This window comes from Protopterus annectens, chromosome 3.part0 (assembly GCF_019279795.1).
Source record: "Protopterus annectens isolate FY-2018-M chromosome 3.part0, PAN1.0, whole genome shotgun sequence".
Classification (NCBI taxonomy): Eukaryota; Metazoa; Chordata; order Ceratodontiformes; family Protopteridae; genus Protopterus; species Protopterus annectens.
Genome location: NC_056731.1, coordinates 1,750,923,476 through 1,750,938,511, shown reverse-complemented (window position 1 = coordinate 1,750,938,511; position 15,036 = coordinate 1,750,923,476). Strand labels below are relative to the sequence as shown.

At 35.9% G+C, this 15,036-nt stretch overlaps 1 long non-coding RNA gene across 1 annotated transcript in view; it reads right to left on the bottom strand.

The window, feature by feature from the left end:
• LOC122797323 overlaps positions 1-4,325 on the bottom strand; it is a 142,616-nt gene extending 138,291 nt beyond the window's left edge. The window contains exon 1 of the long non-coding RNA XR_006364071.1: positions 4,163-4,325. This is a non-coding gene — a long non-coding RNA (uncharacterized LOC122797323). The remainder of the gene's footprint in view (positions 1-4,162) is intronic.
• Positions 4,326-15,036: the final 10,711 nt, after the last annotated feature.

The following is a 15,036-nucleotide window of genomic DNA, read 5'->3' as shown; positions in this document are numbered from 1 at the left end:
TTTAGAGAAATACAAGTTTTGTCTTATTCAATAAGCCCCAAATACTTACATAGACTTAAAAATAAAACAAAAGATTGAATAAACAAAACCATATCAAAGAAATCTTTTCTCTAAGGAAAAAGAAGAATGTTTCTAGTATACCAGAAATACTGGATGAATTTAGAAATCACTTTCACAAGATTAACCATAACAACATTAACATGGACCCTAAAGATAAAATAAAGGAGTTTATAACCACAAACATGAATAAAAAGCTTAATAAACAACAGATTAAACTATTGGACAAGAGTATTTCATATACAGAAGTTATTACACAAATAAATAAGCTTAAATCAAACAAAGCACCGGGTAATGATGGTATTATACCAGAGATATATAAAATCCTTTCTAAAACTACATATTCATTAATACATAAGGTTTTTATTCTGGCCCAAACTGAGTTAATAACCCCCCCCCCCATCTTGGCAATATACATTTATTTCACCAATTTTAAAACCTAATAAAGATCCAACTAGATGTTCTTCATATCGACCCATCTCATTACTTAATGTTGATTATAAAATGTTTATGAGTATTTTTGCTGATAGATTGAAGACAATTATCCCGGCATTATAGACATAGATCAGACGGGCTTCATTGTAAATAGAAATACTTTTGATAATATAAGAAGAACTTTAACATTAATTGATTTTGCAAATAGGAAAAAGAAAGATTTAACACTTATTAGTCTTGATATAGGTTCAGCATTTGATTCAGTAAGTTGGGACTATCTGTTTACCTTACTGAAATGCACAAATTTCTCTGATGCATTTGTAAATTTAATTGAGCATTTATACAAAGGAACGCTGGCTTATATTAAGGTAGGAACATATGTTTCACAAAAATACCCATTCTTAAAGGTACAAAGCAAGGATGTCCACTTTCTCCACTATTATTCACTTTAGTAATGGAGCCTTGGGCTAATTTGATTAAAAACAGTACTGACATAGAGGGTTTTGAAATAGAAGAAAATACAACATCAAAATTCAACTTTTGCAGATGATGTTCTAATTACATCAGCAGGATCTAATTCTTCTATGCAGTCTTTATTTGATAAAATGATGAATTTTAAAAGTATTTCTGGTTTAATATTCAATGAAGAAAAAACTAAAATACTACCTATATATACACAAAAAAATACTCTCATTAGTGATTTTACTAAATATGTACCCAACTCAGGTCAGATAACTTATTTAGGTATAATACTATCTAAAGATATTAAATCTATTATATATAATAACTATAATACCTGTTTTCTTAATATACAAAATCTTTTAATACCTGGAATAATATGTTTTTACTATGGAGGAGAGACTTACAATTATTAAAATGATAATATTCCCCAAGATTTTATACTTAATACAATCAATAATACTTTCACCTACAAAAATAACTATCAAGAAACTGAATACACTAATGTTAAACTTCTTATGGGCACCTAATAGACCTAGGATTGCATTAAAGAAACATACTAATAGCTGGTCTCAAGGGGGTATTTCTTTTCCAGACTTTAATTTATATATTATCTCTTCTATTATAAAAGTTATTACTTTATTAATAGATCGGTCATATGTCGCAAAATGGAAAGATTATTGGGAGCTAATTAGTATGCACTTCATGAAAATCTCCTTAACACATAAAAATATGATTATAAATAACTCCATGTTGTGGTTGCTAAAGGAATTTTGTACTTCACCTATTACACCTAAACATATGGTCTGTTACCCATTAAATATTATTATTAGTTATCGTAGCTTTATATTCATGCACCCTAAGTATAGGGAATGGAATTTTATTGTATTCCGTATAATTTATACTCAGGGTATGCTTATGTCATCTACTTCTGAAGGAGCTCATTTAGCTATAGATAATAATCTAAAGTACTGGTATCAGCTGATATCTGATAATAAAGTTAAAAATCTAGATTTCTTAAAACAAGAATTTGATCTAAGAGAAACTTGCTGGTTAGAGGTTCAGATCTTTAGACAACATCTCATTGATAGAATAGATCTAATGTCTATAACAGTTAAAGAATCTATTCCAAAACTGATTGATTACTTGATAATAAATTTACAGCATAAAGTTTCTGATAAAGGTAAACTTTCATATATACATAAAATTATCAGACAAGAAACTTTTTACAATGTAGATTCATACTGGAATTATTTCACCTCTATTAATGGGGACCCACCAACTCAACAAGATAAACAATATATATTGGAATCTGCTTATAGAACTACATCTTCCATTGTCTGGAGACTTTATACATGGAAATTTTTACATAGATCTTTTATACACCTTTGATGATGAATAAAATTAATAATAAAGATAATCTATGTAAGAGATGTAATGTAGAAATTAATGCTGACTGGGCTCATATGTTTTATGACTGTATGAAGTTGAAAGAATACTGGAAGTCAATTAATGAATTTTGCAGGGTCTTTTACAGATAATTTCATTATTTCTAAGTCTCTTATATTATTCAACACACCTGTATCTCAATGTGTTAAAAGATTAAGCTTCCCTTGTTATGGTCTATCCTAGCAGTGGCTAGGAAAATAATAACTAGAAATTGGATTTCAGATACACCTCCTTCGTTCAATGAATTTAAAAATGTTATGAATATAATGTGTCATATGGAAATAAGCACAATTAGAATGAGAACAACTAGAAAAACATCACATTTTATTGTATGGGATAATTTACAAAATTTGTTAAAAAAAATCTAATTTCAATAGCACAGTATTTTAGTTTAATTAATTGATCTGATTGTAGTGGATGTCTTTGTAAATACTTTAGTTGTTTTGTTGAATATTATAATAATACCTATTTTTAATTATTTGTATAAAATTGTTATGATATTTCTCTTATATGTTAAAACAATAAACTTGTTTTGAAAAAAAAGAGTGAGTTGTTTCCGATGTGGTTGCGATAATACACAAGTACCAGAATTTCTTATGAGTATAAAGTCTATCCCAGTTAACAGATTCAAAATATATAGGTATTCCCTTTTAACCATCCTACATACCTCTCAACTGTTCAGATTTTCACAGAATGTCCAGATTTTTTGTCTCACATTTTTGGTCTGTTTTTCATAAAACTGTGGTATTCTGGCAAATTATTAGCAAATCATTAAAGATTTACTTTAGACTTTATACCCTTCAGAAAATTCATGCTAATGCAAAACCTGTTATTTTATCAACTTTCCAAGTCTGCAAGAGCGATATTTAAAAATCGTCCCTATTTTTGGGCCTTTGTCCCACTTTTATTTATGGCTTTGTCCAGATTTCGTGCTCTAAGAGGTTGAGAGGTATGCCAGTGAGTTTCCTAGTTGAAACTGTTAGCAAGCTGTTTGTAATGATACTACATTGTACACATTTGTTCCACATTTTGTTGGTGAAAGGTTGGGAGCTATGAGTAGTTTGTGATGGTTACAGCATGTAGTAGCAGTTATCCACTAAAACGAGTTACGCCTTCGCGATATAAGTAATCATCACCGAGTAGTACTATATGTGTACCATTACTGACTAAGGGGGCGGGGGCAGGGGTATACTAGTTTAAATGATTAAGAAATGGCAACAGTGTGCTCAAAATCAGACCAGTTTATGCACCACAGAGCATCTAAACCCGGATGAAATTCACCCACACTGACCCCAATCACTTCTACATTACAGTTCACATCTCTAAAAAATAATTTCTATGTTCTAATATCCAACAAATCTATTCAGCTTTTGTGGAGACTGAGATGTCGTGTAAAACTCCTTTTCAATAACTGCATTATAGTAACCCACAGCTAAATCAACATTAAGAGTTTTAAAGGACTGCCCCAACCGCAAGATGCTCCTGACATCACTTTTATTAGCAAAGAAACTTCTGCAAACTTTTGTAGTCATACCGAAAAAAACGTGAGTTTTTGTCTTACTTAATCACAGTACAGCTAGCCAAGTTCTGCACACTTTTTTAGACTTATCCAAAGTTTATTATTATTATTAGACTTATCCAAAGGTTATTATTATTATTAGACAGGACTAGTCCGAGTATCGTTTAACTTCGAAAGGCATCACTTGATAGGTTACAATTTGGGGGACAATAGTGTTTCTTAAAACAAACTGTAAGTGCTTACCGGAACCAGACATCTTTCACTCGGGATGAGGTACCCAAATTGTCCAAAATGAAGGAAACTCACCCTCCAGTACAAGCAGTGAGATGTAAAGGCCAGCAGTAAGAGTTTTTTTTTTTTTTTTTTTTTGTCGCTGTCACTATGGCGACAAGCTTAAACTTCCTTGTTTAGACTCCTCCCAAAAAGGGACGTGTTGTTTCTTCACATTCCAAAGAAAGTCTCACGGGGTACGACTCCGAGTGTTGTTTTTTGGGAGGCGGTGTTAGTAATTAGCATACTTTTATTTATTTATGTTTGCTAACAAAAACGCGGTTGGTATTTAGCATACTTTTATGTAATTATCTGAATTTGCTAACTGGAGTTAAGCACTGATCACCACAGTTTTGCACAGAGAGAGTTATGTAGTTAGGAAAACGAGACCGAGGAAATCAAACCGTGACCCACCGGGCATTTCCCTAACAGCAGGCTACTTTAATCATCTGCTACAGTAGCGACACTCTGTATGGTTTCTATGTTTTGTACCTGTTAATATTTCCTTTAAAATTATTTGTATTAAAAATTGTTTCCAGAAAGACAAGAAGTCAGTATCTGTACCGGTCAACCTCTCAGCGCAATAAATCTGGACAAAGCAAAAAATAATAATAGGGGGCAAAGGTACCAAATAAGGATAGTTTTTAAATATTACTCTTACAAACTAAGACGTTTGGTAGAATAGCAGTGTTTGCTTTATTGTGCATTTTCTGAAGGGTGTAAGTTCTAAAACTCAAATGTCTGTCGTTGATTTGCCAGAAAATCAGATATCTTATGAGAAACGACGAAAATTATGAGGCAAAATCGGAGCATTCTCCGACAAACAGGACAGCTGAGATATGCCTGCATTTATAAATTAGAAGAAAATATGTGACTAGAAGTGTAGGTAACGGTTGAGGCTAGATAGAGAATACGTTGCCAGTTACGTTACCATAAAAATAAAGACGTCTGCTTTTCATTATATGTTATAATCATTAACGTTATTATTGGTGTTATTATTAGTTGCAGTATTCAGCGGTAGTGGTGCCGCGGTAGCGTTGTCGCCTCACACTGCTCTCAGTAAGACGTTGCCCTGTTCAATTCCCAGTTAGAATGTCTTCTGTGTGGAAACATGCGTGAATAGACGTGCCTTCGTTGAAGATTGTGCGTCAGGGCTGGTAAGTAACTCGGCACGTAAAAATCCACTGCCAATCATTAGCGTCCCGGAGTTCCTCTGTGGCGAACCCTAACCGGGAAAAGCCGAAAGACACAACAACAACATGAGTAGCAGTATTCAGCCATTCAGCGATAATGGATGGCACAGGATTGCCCCAGTATTTTTGCGTAAACGGGCTCAGAACGGTTCAGCAGCTGTGTAGCATCTAGGAGCTGCTGCACGTCATGACAGCCACAGCTCTCAACTTATTTGTCCAATATTCAGAGGCAAAGCTAAACATAATGGGTAAAAACATTATTGTTACTCACACATCAAGTGACCTTATTATGAGGAATGTTCCTCATTCTGAGTCTTAAAAAGTCCATGTTCCTCAATTTTCCACATTTTAAGAGAATTTGGTACTTGCGTATTATCGCAACCAGATTTGGGCCGTGCCGCACTCTGCAATGGTTTCGCGAAACTAGCAATGTTAGTGTGGAAAAGGTTAGTGCCAAGTGTCATCTATTATTCTGTCAGCTGGTTTAGGACTTGCCAAGAGGAATAACGGTCAAATTTGCATCCCCAGGGAAAATGCTCTTTCAGGCAGAGAGAATGAGCACTGCAGTACGAAGGGCTACTCCCTCTCAGTCATGTGAAGGAGGTGTGTATGGCAATGTTTATACATCTTCATGCTACACAGCAATTCTTTCACAAAACCTAGTATGCAGCAAACAAAACTTGATAAATCAACTTAAGAAATCTTCTTCATGTTTTGCGTGCATGTAAGGTTCTGGGGACAGAGATTAAAAAAGAAAAAAATGTTACGCGCAGAGTGTAGGAAACAACAGTAACTCATTGTGAAGGCATTCATCCCTTCTGCTCTGTGTAGTAATAATAATAAATCTTGTTTGGGAAATGTAACCCACACAATATATGGGCACAACTTAAAACTTGCTGTTACACCCCTTTTAGAAATTGGAGCCCAAAACCACTACTCAAACATCCCATTTGTCAGCCATGACAGTTAAAGCATGCGTTTGTAATGCATGCAGATCAGGAAGAGAATTTTGTACAATTTTTTCTGTACCCGAAGGTAACGCAAACTTTTCCCTCAACAATAAGGACTTTTGAAAACACCTTACAGTGTTTCATGCCCTCACAAAAGTTGAAGTGTGGGAATTTCGTGACCGCATACATCTGGTTGCGATAATACATAAGTACCGAGAATTTTTAGGGTTTCCACCTGTCATGGTTAGGGTTTCCACGGGTGAGGAAATTTTCCTGACAGTCAGGTCTCAATCAGGAAATCTGGAAGTCAAGGTCTCCATCAGAAAATCTAGTTATGATGGATACTTGAAAGGTATTCTGAATCATTTTGAGGGCTAACAAATTTTTGGAAGCTTATTTCCTAAAATATTTACGGTTTCAAGTTTCATTTGGATTTCTTATCTATATTCAAATGGTGTGTAAAACAATCAATATTGTGGCTTATGCTTAGGTGTGTTGAAGTGTATATAAGAGTAAATAAGTTAGATATAACTTCTACTTTTCGTTACAGTCAAACATCAGAATTGCACACTGGTTATCTTTGGTGATCTATACAGGATGTTTGGGAATGGAACATGTTACCATTGGCACAGTGAGTAGTGCTGTCATCTCACATACTTTTTGAGTTCTTGGCTGTGGCGCCATCTGAGTGGATTCTGCATGTCTTCACTGTCTCTGTGTAGGTTTTATTCAAGTGATCTGATTTCATCCAACACCCCAAATGTGTGACACAACAGGGGCGACTGATGTTATTGGATTGTTGAACTGCAGCCCCCTCACCAGCTGTAAAAAGAAAAGAAACCATGAAATAAAAAAAAACAAGGAATGATAGCAAGTCCTGGAACTCCGTGGCATTCCTGGAACTCCACGCATGCGTGCAGGAATCAGGACTGCTGTTTAACCAGTCCGGATTAGGAAGAAGGCATCAGACTAAAGAGATGCCCAGAAGTCTATGCAGTCACAACTGCATAGACTGGATCGAAGCTGGGACGGACTCCAAACTCAGGTTTTGTGTGTGTGTGTGTGTGTGTGTGTGTGCGTGTGTGTGTGTGTGTGTGTGTGTGTGTGTGTGTGTCTGTGTGTGTCTGTGTGTGAAATGCCCCAGTTAAATATTCCTGGTGGCTAGAAAATAACTCCGGCTCAAACCCTGTATTTTGGGTGCAGGTAGCAAGAGCCTGAATTCCCTACCCACCACCACTTGTAAAAACTATTCAGAATAAAATGCCTCATATTTTTGTTCAGTTCTGTTCCTCATAAAATCTGTAGTTTTCTGGATTTTGAATTCACTAAATAATGGCAGGCATTTGAATTTTAGACTTCATATTCTTCAGAAAGTACATGGTAACATAAAACCTTTTATTTTAGCAATTTTCTAAGTTTATAAGATCAATATTTGAAATTTGTCCCTATTTTTGGGGCTGTATTCCCCCATTATTGGCTTTGTCCAGGGTTTTTTGTGCTAAGAGGTTGAGAGCTATGGTGAGAAATGAATTCACTAAATGATAGCCGTTTAAGTTTCAGACTTCATGTCTTTCAAGAAACAGCTGATCTGGCATAGTAGTATGTTGCTCTGACTATAATGCACAGTGTCCTGTGTTCAAGACTTGGCAGTGAAATGCATGGTGGTAACACAGCATTTCATTCTAGCAACTTTCCAAGATTATACCAGCAATGTTTAAAATGTGTCCCTGGTTTTTGGGCTTTTGCCCCCCCCCCACCCAATCAATTTGGCTTTTTCCAGATTTCTTGTGCTGCAAAGTTGAGAGCTACAGTTGAGTGTCGAGTGGATTTTACAAGGAGCTGCGAGCTTCAGGGGAAGCGAAGTTCAGTGCTGCTTATGCTGAGTCTGCTTGCATTGTTACTAGTACAACAGGCAGTATAGTTGCTTTTGATGCAGAAGGCTGTGGGTTTTACTCCCACTTTATGTAGATGCATTGCTGATACTATACTGTGTTCTACTTTTAAAGGGGGTGGATGCTGCAGTCCTGAGAATGTCCTCTTTGGCGGAGATACCTAGTAACTATGAACCTGTTATCAGTTTGCCATCCATTCCCTTTTGCAATATTACTAGCTTATCATTTGTTTAATGTAACATAGGCAATTTATTCCTCAAGGGCAACAGGCACTTTATTTGTAGATGAAACAATGAAATATAAAGTTGTGTGCTAGCAGCAACCTCTTCATTAGTTACAGATCTCTTTAATGTGGAATTATTTAGATGACTTTTATTTCTGCAGAGATTGAGCATATTTATTGATACTGGTGGATTGCAGAAGTTTGAGTAGACTTTTATGATGGAAATGTTCTGAATTGGGCAGTTTTGTCATTATTGGTGCATGCATTTTGTTTCATTGTTTACTGGAAAATGTTCAAAACAATAAATTTAAAACACTCTCTACAACTGTACTGTATTATACAGGAATATAATTTAATTTAATACAAGCAGGAAGGTGTATCAAAGAACACATGTATGTTTTGTGTGCAAGGGGCCTGTGATTTGAAAACAGCCCAAAGTTAATTTTTATCTGCCACTGGCCAGGTGTACTTCCTTTGAATGTGGGTTTCAATGCTGTTTCAATGAATGTGAGATTCAAGTTTTAATGCTAAGCCTATTTTAATTGTGAGACTGCATTGCTTTGTTTAGTAGATGTCTATTAGTGGTTGTGCTGTAAAATGTAAAATAAAACTTTTAAATGAAATTCAAAGCATCATAGAAGTAAAGGAGTATGCACAATACAGTGTTTATGATAAATGGGGTGAAATATCCGAGTAATGGGACATTGGAATGGCTGCAGGGGGGAGGCCCCATTCGACCATGATTTTGTGAGGGGAGAAGGGTGGCAAACTTAAAGACAGTCCCGGCTGAACTATACGTCTCAACTGCCAGATTTTCGCAGAATGAATAGATTTCTGTTTATTATTTCTGGTTTGTTCCTCATAAAGTTTGTGGCTTTCTAGCAAATCATTTAGGAATGAAGTCACTAAATAATGACAGACATTGAGTTTCAGACTTCATGCCCTTCTGAAAAATGCATGCTAAAGCAAGACCTGCTATTCTATCAACTGTCTAAGTTTATACAAGAGCAATTTTTAGTACTGTTTGCATGTTCCCCCAATATATTTGGCCTTGTCCAGATTTCCTGCTTTGAGGTTGAGAAATCGCTTTATAGAATTAGGTATATCCAAACCTCTCAATTGTCCCCGATTTTGGCTCGAAATGTTGCTCTCCCCCTAATAAACCCTCCGAAAATGGCAATTTTGGAAGAAAACGTGGAGGGTTTACAATTAAATAATTGTAATGATCAGAGTTATAGATTACTTTTATTTCAGAAATGCATGTAGATTCTCTTATTTTGTCAGCTGCTCAACTTAACAGTACTAATATTAAAAAGTGTCCCTTCTTTGACAGGTTCCCAGCTGTATTATGTGGCTGTTTTATAATTTTGCCTCACATTTTTGGTCTGTTTTTATTAAAATTGTGTTTTTCTGGCAAATTAGTGTCAAATCATTATTGAGTTTCAGATTTCATACCCTTCAGAAAATTCATATTAATGCAAGGCCTATTATTCTATTATCTTTCTAAGTTTATAAGAGCAATATTTAAAAATTGTCCTTATTTCTGGGCCTTTGTCCCACTTCTGTTTATGGCTTTGTCCAGATTTCTTGCTCTGAGGTTGAGAGGTATGACAGATGTGTCAGGGCCATCATCGTCAGCCAGCGACATTTCAAATTGTGACATACTTGTTGCACCCCACTCCCCCATGTAGTGACTCTGGATGTGTCCAAACAAGGCAAGGAGCAGTTATGCAGTGTAAGTTGTGTAGAGTATCCCCCATCCAAGGTAGACACAAGTACTACAGTGGCTTTTCATTTGTCCTTGATTTTTCAGAATGTTCTGGTTTTCTGTCATATTTTTATACTGTTGATTTATGCTTCTTATTATTCAGAAAATGCATGTCGCTGCAGTGCCTGTTGCTCTGTGTTTAAGTAGCAATGCTTTAATGACCATTTGGTAAGCTTGTCTGAGACTGTAAGATGCAAGTAAGCTTTAATAAGCATACTGTTAAAGAATTACCAAGATTGAAAGCCTTTTTGTTGTTGACATGCAGGGAATATTTACATAACTAGATAACGTATAAGCCTTAAGTATTGAAATGCATACAACAGCATTTGTAATAAAGGTCAGGATTACACTATTTTCAGAAGCTCATTACATTTGTTGGAGACTGGCAGTCATCTTTGCAGGCTTTACCCGTAAACTAAACAGAATGCCAATCTTATCATGTGTGGTCTATAACCTGTGCAGTAATCCTTTAAGCAATTTATCTTGAGCTTGTTTCTTGTTTGCTGTTCATTTTTTACTTTGATCATGTTTTCTCCATGAAACAAGTAGATAGTTGTCAGGCAGCAGGTCTTTTTCGGATAAGAAACATTGGTACTTACGTATTATTGCAACCAGATTTGATAATTGCTCTTGTTTTTGTCAAACAACATCTTTTAAGCCTACTCGTGTTTGCTTAACTGTTAAAAATTCGTCTGTAATGTTGGTGATGAGTTTGAAAGACTAATAAGAGATAAAAATCAGGTTTGTGTGGAGCATATTTTAAGGACATTAGGCAATGAATACAGTGAACACGGTTGTGTGAATGCATATGATGGGTTGAAAGGAGTGTGGAAATTAGCGTAAGATGTTATTTAACATATCGACAGCAAGAACGTTTTCTTCCTGTGTTTGTGTACTGTTCGCACGGACAGTTCAACTGGCTCTGTATAATTTCTTCAACTCTCATGTGGAATTGATTATTTTGTAGCTGTACCTCTACAGTATTTTCACTGTATGGATGAGATAATTAATAGAAATACAATGAGACATGCAAATTGTTTCAGGTAAAGTATTTATTAAAGTTGAAAACTTTTTCAAAAGTTAAGGAAGATACAAGGCAGAATTGCAGTAACACTTAAATGTTTTCAGAATGGATGATACCGGTTGATATTTATAGGTGATTATAGGGTGTTTTTCTCCATGAGATAGTACTGTTTTGAATGGTTTTATTTTGCAATAGTGGTATTCTCAGGGGAAAGGCTGATTGACATGCAGTTGTAAAGGGCAAACCTATATTGCAGTATTACTTTCTCAGATGTTGGACTTATAAAACTGCCTAAACAAACAAAAAAATGTAAAGAAAACACTATTTCTATGCCTTTTAATAGATTATCAGCACCACTTTACTCATCGGGAAGCAACCTGCATTATCGCGAAAATCTGGTTGCGATAATACGTAAGTACCTAAACATTTTTACAAGTGGGGTATTACAGAGATTGCTACTTTCACCATGTTACCTGGTACTTTTATAAAGCTGAATATAAATTTTAATCAGAACTGCAATGCAAGGAGAAGTGGTTTGAGTTGAGTGCTGCTTGTTTTTTTATACTTGATTTTGACTGGCATTCCAGTAATGTATTTAAAAAGTAATTTATTTTTCATGCCTCGCAACCTTTTTGTTTCCATCTAGATATTAAGCAAGCTGTCATGTAGCCAATGAATTGAAATTTTTTTTTCTTCTATACTTCATTTTGTCTTGATTGGACTCTCATAATGATGGTTTGGCACACAGGGCAGCGTATTTAATTAAAGTCCCAGTTTTTGTGGTTTTGAGCATAGCTCTGCCCCTTTCTGGTTAGCCACACCCCTTCCTGTTGGCTCCACCCATTCACCTGTATCATGCAGCCCCCTTTGATTTGAAGTCACCAGCCACCACTGATTTACAAGCATTTTCTCCTCAGTTCATGGGTATATTCTACTCAGTTTATTGGTAACTACTGTGTCATCATCCTTGAGCAATAAGCTTTAGTAAGTTTTGGACATAAATTATTTCTTTCTTGAAAAACATAGTTTCCTTTCTTAGCCATTTTATTTTGTTTAGGCCATCCCTGGACCCAAGATTGTACAAAAAGCTTTAAAATGCACCTTCAGAGCCAGAAACATAGCTGGTTCAACCAGTGCCCTGGGTCGGTACTATGAAACAGTGCCCCACCTCCTTGGCTCTTCAAGTGAAGAGCAAAAAAAAAGCACTTTACTGTAATAAGCTGATATATGTAACTGATCGACTTATTACAGTTAGATATACACCCCTCCCCCAGCTCTTCCAGTGAAGAGTAAAAAAAAGACAGTCCTTCTACTGACACACTAACCAGGTGACCAGCTGCATGACATCTCCCTCCCCACCCCAGCCATTCCAGTCACTTTTCTGTGCCCTGCCTCAACCCTCCTCAAACATATTTTATTAAAATAAAAATTCTTCTTCTTTTAAACAGTAGCAAATTGTTTGCTACAAATATAGCAAACAGTTACTACAGTTTATACCCCACCTGCACGAGAGCTACAGCGCTAGTGCTGTAGCTTAAAAAAACATAATTTCTTCTTTTTAAACCTGTAGCAAACTGGCGAGAGAAACTGATAAAAGCAAGGAGCGCTATGGTACTCATATTTTAGGTTTAAAAAATTCTTCTATTGAAACTGTAGCAAACTGCTTGCTACAAATGTGGCAAACAGTTGCTGCAGTTTATACCCTGCCTGCACAGAGCGCTACAGCATTTCAAGATTTAGTTTTATTAAATAAATAAATATACATATACACACACACACATATATATATATATATGTGTGTGTGTTTTTTTTTAACTTTTAAACTGTAGCAATTGTAGATTTTTGCAAAAGACAACAAAAGATATCAATGGATAGCCTACTTTGTAAGTCATGACTAACATCTAATATACGAGTGCAATAATGGTTCAAAATGAAGAAAGTCTGAAGAAAGAAAAGAGCAAGCTTTTAAAAAGTGAGGTTTGAGGAAAATATTTAAGTAAAGTGCTGGTTGAAGTGATAAGTGTAAAGCAGGGAGCATGGTAAGAAAATGCGTTTGAGAGGTAATACCAGGGAAATAGGTAGATGTACCAGCCCAGACAGCAGTTGGATCATGTATGGGGTGTGGTAGAGGTTGAAATAGATGTTTAATAGATAAGCTGAGTGAGAGGAAGGCTGGGGAAGCTTGAATAAGAAGATGTAGAATTAATGTCATGAAGAGAGGCTGTAAGATGCCAGTGCAGGGTTTGTAGCTGGAAAGAGGGAGATACAGAAGGGAGGTGATACGAAAGGGGATGAAAGATAAGGGGAGAGAAAAATCAAGGTAGTGAGTCAGGAGATGTTAATGGGGAATAATAATAAAATAAGTGGGGGATGTAAAGAGAAGAATATGAAGTGGTAAGAAAAGAGGAAAAGAAAATAAGTGGTTTAGAAAGAAATTATGATAGAGAGACAGTCTGTAGATATAATATATCACTACAGAGTCCTTAGATAAGATAGGACATAGCATAGTTTAAAATGCACTGTGTGAATTATTCTAAATTAACTAATAACTGTGTGGCTTCCTTGGAAAAGCACCCTTTACCTCAAATGAAGTATTTTTTCTCATTGTTAGCAGAGGCCATTCATTTTGAAAATTTGGTGTGGGTGACACTTGTCAACAAATTATTTGGATTATCCTACTAAGAAACCTTTCACACACAAACACACACACACACACACACACACACACACACACACGCAGTCCTTCTTTTAGAGTTCCATTTCACCTTAGGTTGCCCCTATTATTTGCAGTCCAACATCTAAGGTGTGTATTGTGAATAAAGTAGCAAGAATGAGTGTCTACTAAGGCAGTTTGTGGGTGACAGCAACTGATCCCTTTGTTATTTGACACCACTGCTTTTGTGGAATCCTGCACTGCCAAATTTTATGACCACTTAAATAGCTTCACAGAAGCATCTGTGCCTCTCAGAAAAAAATACAACTCAAAATTCAAAAGTAAACCCGTATGGTGGAACCCAAATATAAACAGGCTATATAATAAAAGAAAAAAATATTTATCACAAAATTAATTCTAACTCAAGATACCAAAAATGCTCTTGCTAAACTAAACAAGAACTAACCTTGTGATTATCACACTGACAGCACACTCCAGAAAACTGGTTTCTTAGTTCGGGATCTGGGAACCTATGTTGACAAGGGTTTATATCAGAATGTCAAACTGTAAGAAGTCCGAACACCACAACATCGAATGGAATACTCCGAAACGTAATTAATCCGAACACTCAAAACTTCGAAGATCAGAACTCCGAATGGTTATGGTTGGCCTTTCTGTACATATGCATGAAGTCTCCACTGTGATGCGATCTTGAAGTTGGTATATTTAAGTAGGGGGTGTGTGGGGGGCACAGCCCCCCACATTAGTAATTGTGTAAAAGTGTTTGTTTGTTGTTATTTGATAGTACGGGTGTAAAGCTGGCCGACCGTTGCTTTTCGGAGGTCCGTTTTTCACAGTTTTGAGTGTTCAGACTAATTACGTTTCGGAGTTGTCAGTTTGATGTTGTGGTGTTGGGACTTATCACAGTTTGATTATATGATATAGACCCATTGACAATAACCTGTCCTTTGATTTACATGTGTCCACTGCTATAAGGAAGTAATTTTACATTACACAGTTTATATCTACAGGTATTGCTTTCCTATCCAGGGATGTAATTGTTCCACTGTACTTGGCACTCATTAGACTGATCATTAAGTATAATGCCCCTTTTGTTTCAAAGCCTTGTCCCACTTCTCACTAT